We start from the raw sequence: 8,215 nt of genomic DNA, 5'->3' as shown, positions 1-8,215 counted from the left end.
CATAATTCTTTAAAATAATATTGATGGTATTTATTAAGTGCTTACTATGTGCCAAGGACTGTTCTAAGTGCTGAAAAGCACCATCACATTAAAATGTTCAATAAGCAGTGATAGAACTTATCTGATAGGTTTAGTATAACTAGGAACACTGAATTTTAAAATGTCTTCCTTCAAATGTTCCTAAGAATAAACCCAACAACAATCAGTCAAATTAGGATAATGTTCTTTCCAACAGGCACTTTAAATCTTACAACTAGTTTTCCTGAAATCATTTTTCAACAGTTTCAAAAAAGGAAGATTGAGGAAATGAGTTAACACTTCCACTGTCTTGTGGGTTCAGATTAGAAAAAAAGATTGTAGGTTACACCAATGACTTTCTTCTCACAAAATCTGATGGCCTCTATTCCATCCTAATCAGCCCTGATCTCTCAGCTGCTTTTGGTATCATAGACCACCTTTGAAACTTTATCTAACCTTGGAATCACTGACACTGTCCTCTCTTGGTTCTCCTCCTAGCTCCCTGGCTGCTCCTTCTCAGTCTCTTTGCTGGCTTCTCCTCTGCCTCCCACCCTGAAAATTAGAGTCCCTAGAGGTTCAGTTCTAAGTCCCCTTCTATTTTCCCTCTACATCTACTCCCTAGAAGAACTCATTCACTCCCATGACTTCAATTACCATCTCTATGCAGAGGATTCCCAAATCTACATTGCCAGCCCTGACCTTCCTCCTTCCCTGCAATCTCGTATTTCCTCCTGCCTTCAAAATATGTCTACTTCGATGTCCTGCCGACACCTCAAATTAAACATGTCTAAAACTGAATTGCTTATCTGTTAATTCTGTTGTACTGTACTCTCCCAAGTGCTTAGAACAGTGCTCGGCAAAAAGCACTCAATAAATACCATTGATTAACATCTTAGGTGACACAGAAGGGTGGGAGATTAGGATGAGGAAATGAGAGACAAGTTAGGAAGGAATCCTGGAGGAAAGCGTCCTGAAGGAAGGGAAAGTGGTGGTCTGTAAGATATGACAGGGGAGGGAGTTTCAATCAATTGTATTACTGTGTGCAGAGCAGTGTTATAAGTACTTTGGAAAATACAGTATAACAATGCTGTCAGGTTCTCCTGTTGTAGATATGCTTATTGGTTCTCATAGATGCAGCTATTATTTTCTAGATAAGGTTAAAAAGGCACTTTGGAAAGGACATTTTTGTATCTTTCAAATCCACCATATTCTCCCCGGTGAAAGGGTAACAGACTGTCAGGCAAGCGGGTCGGGGTGCAGTTTCATCTCTTTCTACACTTAGAAGGGAATGAGAGAATATAGGGCCTTTCCCTCACCTCCCTCCACACTGCACCTAGCCCAGGAACACGCACGCAAGCAACCCTGTGTCTGCAAACGAAGTTGACATTAGAGGCAAGGTGGCAGTAAGCTACTTAAGCACTTTAACCTAGTTGTAGAAGAGTAGAGGGAGAAGGAGGTGGGGGAAGTGGTAGGATAGGACAGAAGGGAATTATTCTCCCCTTGCTCCATCAAAGAACACACTGTTTAGCCCCCATAATATAACTCGTGTCCCCCTTCAATCTCATTCCTCAAACCATATTTAATAGTAGAATTATTTATTATGCATTTATGAGGTGTAGAGGACTGTCCTAAACTCTGGGAAAAAATACAGAAGTGTGAATTAGATTGGTCCCTGGCCCTAGGGAGACTCACAATCTAAAAATGCCACTGCCTGACTCGCTCAATATTGTTCCTCTTTCAAGATCAATATAAAGCTAATACGTAAATTATATCTTTTTCTAAATCTCCTTAACTTTCTTTTAGGGAAATTGTTCCTTGCCAAATTTAACCACTATCTGCAGCTCTTTCTTTCATTGTCACCCTTAACGCCAACTTAAATTAATCAATCGAAGATATCTACTGAATGCTTTCTATGTGCTTTTTTTTCTATTTCATTATCCTAAGCACTTGGAAGAGTGAGTGCAAAAGAGTTGGTAGTCACATTCTCTGGCCACAGTGAACTTAAGATATAGAGGGGTGATAGACATTAAAATAACTTATGGTTATGTACATAAGTGCTGTGGATTTGAGGGAGGGGGTAAATATCAAGTGCTTAAATGGTACAAATCCAACCGCGAAGGTGACACAAAAAGGAGAGTGAGTAGGGGAAATGAGGGATTAGTCAGGGATTAGTCTCTTAGAAATGTGATTTTAGTAGAGCTTTTGAAGGGGAGCACAAAGACTCCCAAAAGCCTTTATTTGATGGTGCAAGGAAAATACAACTAGGAAACAGTTTTAGCTTGGGGAAACAGTGTGGCCTAGAGGAAATGAAATGGGCCTACAAGTCAGAAGACCTAGATTCTAATCCTGGCTCTACCACTTTCCTGTTATGTGTCCTTGGGCAAGTAACTTCACTTTTCTGCGTCTGTTTCCTCATCTGTAAATGGGAATTCAATACCTGTTTTCCCTTCTGCTTAGGCTCTGAACCCCTTGTAGGACAAGGACTATGTCAAACCTGATTATCTTGTATCTACTACAGCAATTAGTCCAGGATTTGACACATAGTAAGCACTTAAAAATATCACAATGATTATTAAATATATTTTACATTAACATGAGTGGCATTCACCACTTTTTTTTCAATTAAAAGCTTCCTTCTGTCACCATGAAAAGGCATCATGGCAAGAATAGTCTTGCTATTGTTAAAATGGTTTGAGAAAAACAGAATTAGGAATTAAGGAAAGTTTCAATGGGATGTGAGCAATCTTTTAAACATTTTTCTTTCTCTTATAAGATACAAAAGATTTGGGGGTTGTGCCTTTCTAGAGAGGGAAAGGAATGGAGACAGAGAATGAAAGAGAGAGGCAGAAAGAGACAGAGGGAGAGAGATCCATCTTTCGGTCTGAAAGAACACCCCCTGAAGGTGACAATCACCTATGGGTGCGTGCGTGACTGAAAATTGCAATTAATAATTCTTGATATCAAGTGCTTTGAGATAGTCCCTTTCCTAACCTATTACAGGTGTATCTGAGCCAATACACCAATACACCAATGAGTTCAAAAGTTTCAAAAAGCCTACAGGCAGCCTTTTACTAGTTAAATGTCACTTTGATATCATAGATTAGACTGTAAGCCCGTCAAAGGGCAGGGACTGTCTCTATCTGTCACCGATTTGTACATTCCAAGCGATTAGTACAGTGCTCTGCACATAGTAAGCGCTCAATAAATACTATTGAATGGAGAAAAAAGTGCATTTCCATGTTAAAATCGCAAATTTCAACAACTTGACACATTCTTCCATGTCATAATCCCTCAAGCTTTAAATGCAATTTGGTAGTTCAGCCATAACGAATTTATATTTAAAGAAATGTTTCCACTGTAAAGATCTCAGTGAAAGTGCTAAAAGAACATACTTATTATTTTTTTTTTACCCAGGCTTTCCACATTAGCACTCAGCTTTTCTGGTTCAATGACAAATAAACCAAAAACACTATACTGCCACCTAGTGGGGCCTCTGATAAACTATGGTTTAATTACGTATATTTCTGTATTTTAAATACAGATTTAAGTACAATCACCTATAAAGGATTGAACAGTTGTTAACAATTCCATCTCTAAAATAGGGCTCTAAAGTGAGGGTATTATTACATTGGAGTAAAGCCTAGTAACACTTTAATTTTTTCCTACTTCATTCTGAACCATTTCTAGACCAAATATCAATACATTCGAGTAAGAGAGAAGACCAAATTGCAGGGAGGGAAGATGCACTAATGACAGAGAACAAACTGCAATTATTCATCTAAAAATTGCTAAAAATGATTGATTTTTCTTGTCTTACCTCTGCCCTCTTTTCTTTTTCCAGTCACTCTAATGTTGGAAGCTGGTATCTACAGACTTTAAAAACTTGTAGATGTCAGTTGAGTTCATTTGCTGTTCCCTATAATTAAGGCAAAAAACACAACAAAATAAACTCAGGAATTTTGCAGGTGAATACTCTTAGAACTTTTTATTTTACTTTCAAATAAGATTTGTTAGTAGTCTCCGCTGCCTCTATTTAGGGTAATGGTTGTGTCTACTCAGGTACTAAGAATATAAGACACCACCTGTTGAATTCAGGTCAAAACCAAGCAGAATAAAAACCTAAAATTTATGTGGGTTTATTAAGGCAGAGAGTGGAAAAGGGCAAGCAAATTGGAATTAAAGTCATTCAGATTGGAGATTGCATTGACTAAATTGAGTTTCCTGTGTAGACAGCCTTGGAGGATTCAGGAGAAGGAAGAAAAAATATAGTATATAAATAATTTTGCTCCTCTAAGCTCAAACCACTTTCAATTTTATGACATTTTTCTGGTGATTTTGATTATATTCCGGATGTGAATGCTGGACTGTGACCTCTTTATAGGCAGGGAATATGCACAGAAACTCTACCCTATTGTACTCTCCCAAGCGCTTAGTTCACTGCTCTGCAAACAGTAAGCACTCAATAAATACAATTGATTGATCATGGCACAAAGCAATATCCACCAAGTATGCAACCATGAAACCATTCATTCATTCAAAAGTATTTATTGAGCGCTTACTGTGTACAAATGACTGTACTATGCACTTGGGAGAGTACATATAACACCCAACAGCCATATTCCCATCCACAATGAGCTCAGATTATTTGAGTGTTTCACAGTATCTCTGTTTCCCCCCACTCCTTGTTAGGATGGAAACACAAGATAAAAATTAAAAATGGGCAAGTTTGGCTTACGCAAGACAGATATGTTTCCACATGTATAAGAAGAACCGTGGCTTAGTGCAAAGAGCACGGGCTAGGGAGTCAGAGGTCATGGGTTCTAATCCCGCCTCTGCCACATGTCATCTATGTGACTTTGTGCAAGTCACTTCACTTCTCTATGCCTCAGTTACCTCATCTGGAAAATGGGGATGAAGACTGTGAGCCCCACATGGGACAACCTGATAACCCTGTAGCTACCTCAATGCTTAGAACAGTGCTTGGCACATAGTAAGCACTTAACAAATACCATCATATAAATAGCTAATATACGGTGCTTCTCTAGACTGTGGGCTCGTTGTGGGGCAGGGAATGTGTCTGTTGTATTATACTCTCCAAAGCGCTTAGTATAGTGCTTTGCCCACAGTAAGTACTCCATAAATACCACTGACTGAATGTATGAATGAAACTTGAATGAACATAATCGATAGCCATTACCCAACAAGGAGATTCCCCCTTTGGGGAAAATTCTTTGAAATTTCACAAGTGAGCTTCATTTGCTTTCTTCGGATGAGATGGCCGATTTCTGGGTTGAATTATTTGTCTTTATGGGGGTTCTATTTGAGCTGTGGCTCTGAGGCCAAGGGGCAGCAAAGAAGCCTATGATTTACCACAGGACGAGGCCCCCGTTTACCACAGGACGAGGCCCGCGGTTTTAATCACAGGACAAAGCCCTCTATTTTTTTCTACAGGATGAAGCCCATGATTTTTACCACAGGACAGAACCCCTGATTTTTACCACAGGATGAAGCCCTTGATTTTTTACCACAGGGCGATTTACCACAGGACGAGGCCTGTGATTTACCACAGGACGAGGCCTGCGATTTACCCCAAGACGAGGTCTGCAATTTCCCACAGGTCGAGGACCACTATTTAAGCACAGGACAAAGCCCAAGATTTTTTTCCACAGTACAAAGCCCGCGATTTTTTACCACACGACGATTTACCACAAGACGAGGCCTGCGATTTACCACAGGACAGGCCCGCGATTTTAATCACAGGACAAAGCCCTCTATTTTTTTCTACAGGATGAAGCCCATGATTTTTACCACAGGACAGAACCCCTGATTTTTACCACAGGATGAAGCCCTTGATTTTTTACCACAGGGCGATTTACCACAGGACGAGGCCTGTGATTTACCACAGGACGAGGCCTGCGATTTACCCCAAGACGAGGTCTGCGATTTTTTACCACACGACGATTTACCACAAGACGAGGCCTGAGATTTACCACAGGACAGGCCCGCGATTTTAATCACAGGACAAAGCCCGCTATTTTTTTCCACAGGATGAAACCCACGATTTTTACCACAGGACAAGGGCCCTGATTTTTACCACAGGATGAAGCCCGCGATTTTTTACCACACGACGATTTACCACAAGACGAGGCCTGAGATTTACCACAGGACAGGCCCGCGATTTTAATCACAGGACAAAGCCCGCTATTTTTTTCCACAGGATGAAACCCACAATTTTTACCACAGGACAAGGGCCCTGATTTTTACCACAGGATGAAGCCCGCGATTTTTTACCACATGACGATTTACCACAAGACGAGGCCTGAGATTTACCACAGGACAGGCCCGCGATTTTAGTCACAGGACAAAGCCCGCTATTTTTTTCCACAGGATGAAACCCACGATTTTTACCACAGGACAAGGGCCCTGATTTTTACCACAGGATTGAAGCCCGCGATTTTTTACCACAGGGTGATGCCCGCCATTTTTACCACAGGGGGATTTACCACAAGACGAGGCCTGCGATTTACCCCAAGACGAGGCCTGCGATTTTAATCACAGGACGAAGCCCAAGATTTTTTTCCACAGGACGAAGCCCACGATTTTTACCACAGGACAAAGCCCGTGATTTTTACCACAGGATGAAGCCTGTGATTTTTTACCACAGGGTGATGCCCGCCATTTTTACTACAGGGTGATTTACCACAAGGCAAGGCCTGTGATTTTAATCACAGGACGAAGTCCGCTATTTTTTTCCACAGGACGAAGCCCAAGATTTTTACCATAGGACGAAGCCAGAGATTTTTTTACCACAGGGCAGTTTACCACAAGACGAGGCCTGAGATTTACCATAGGACGAGGCCCGCGATTTTAATCCATAGGACGAGGCCCGCGATTTTAATCACAGGATGAAGCCCGCGGTTTTAATCACAGGACGAAGCCCTCGATTTTTTACCACAGGGCAATTTACCACAAGAGGAGGCCTGAGATTTACCACAGGACGAGGCCCGCAATTTTTTACCACAGGGCGATGCCCGCCATTTTTACCACAGGGCGATTTACCACAAGACGAGGCCTGAGATTTACCACAGGACGAGGCCCGTGATTTTAATCACAGGACAAAGCCCACGACTTTTTTCCACGGGACGAAGCCCAAGATTTTTTACCACAGGGCGATGCCCGCCATTTTTACTACAGGGTGATTTACCACAAGGCGAGGCCTGTGATTTTAATCACAGGACGAAGTCCGCTATTTTTTTCCACAGGACGAAGCCCAAGATTTTTACCACAGGACGAAGCCAGCGATTTTTTTACCACAGGGCAGTTTACCACAAGACGAGGCCTGAGATTTACCATAGGACGCGGCCCGCGATTTTAATCACAGGACGAAGCCCGCGATTTTTTACCACAGGGCGATTTACCACAAGATGGCGCCTCAGCCCCCCCACCCCGTCGCCTCAGGGCTCGGGTTTTTCCCGCCTTTTTCAACTGCCACCAGGCCGCGTTATTTCTGGGCTTCCTCAGGCGGAGGGGGCCAAATGGGAGAAGGGGAAAGAGAGAGAAGAAGCGGGGACATTATTAATAATAATAATAATAACACCGGTATTTGTTAAGCGTTTACTACGTGCCAAGCACTGTTCTAAGCGCTGGGGTAGATACAGGGTCATCAGGTTGTCCCACGTGGGGCACACAGTCTTCATCCCCATTTTACAGATGGGTTAACTGAGGCCCAGAGAAGTTAAGTGACTTGCCCAAAGTCACACAGCTGACAAGTGGCTGAGTGGGGATTAGAACCCATGACCTTACAAGTCACTAAGGAGGATATAAAGCGATAACCTATTCATGAAACCTAGTAAAGGGGTCCCTGGGACACCCCCTGACCCAGAAACATGAATGGATTTACAGAGGAAGCGAATAAACCAACCCTCAAAACGCTTAGGGAAGCAGCGTGACTTAGTGGAAAGAGCATGGGCTTGGGAGTCAGATGCCATGGGTTCGAATCCAGCCTCTGCCACTTGTCAGCTGTGTGACTGTGGGCAAGGCACTTAACTTCTCTGTGCCTCAGTTACCTCATCTGTAAAATAAGGATTAAGACTGTGAGCCTCACATAGGACAACCTGATTACCCTGTATCTCCCCCAGCACTTAGAACAGTGCTCTGCACATAGTAAGCGCTTAACAAATACCAACATTATTATTAT

At 42.2% G+C, this 8,215-nt stretch overlaps 1 protein-coding gene across 1 annotated transcript in view; it reads right to left on the bottom strand.

Moving 5' to 3' along the window:
• Positions 1-7,473, bottom strand: part of CCDC73 (coiled-coil domain containing 73) — an 89,206-nt gene extending 81,733 nt beyond the window's left edge. Inside the window, exons 1-2 of the mRNA XM_029059844.2 lie at positions 7,369-7,473; positions 3,836-3,934 (exon numbers count right to left, since the gene is read on the bottom strand). The gene's annotated coding sequence lies outside the window, so the exon portion shown is untranslated. The remainder of the gene's footprint in view (positions 1-3,835; positions 3,935-7,368) is intronic.
• Between the last annotated feature and the right edge of the window lie 742 nt (positions 7,474-8,215).

This window comes from Ornithorhynchus anatinus, chromosome 3 (genome assembly GCF_004115215.2).
Source record: "Ornithorhynchus anatinus isolate Pmale09 chromosome 3, mOrnAna1.pri.v4, whole genome shotgun sequence".
In the NCBI taxonomy this organism is placed as follows: Eukaryota; Metazoa; Chordata; class Mammalia; order Monotremata; family Ornithorhynchidae; genus Ornithorhynchus; species Ornithorhynchus anatinus.
The sequence above is the reverse complement of the archived record's forward strand: the minus strand, read 5'-3'. Positions and strand labels throughout refer to the sequence as shown.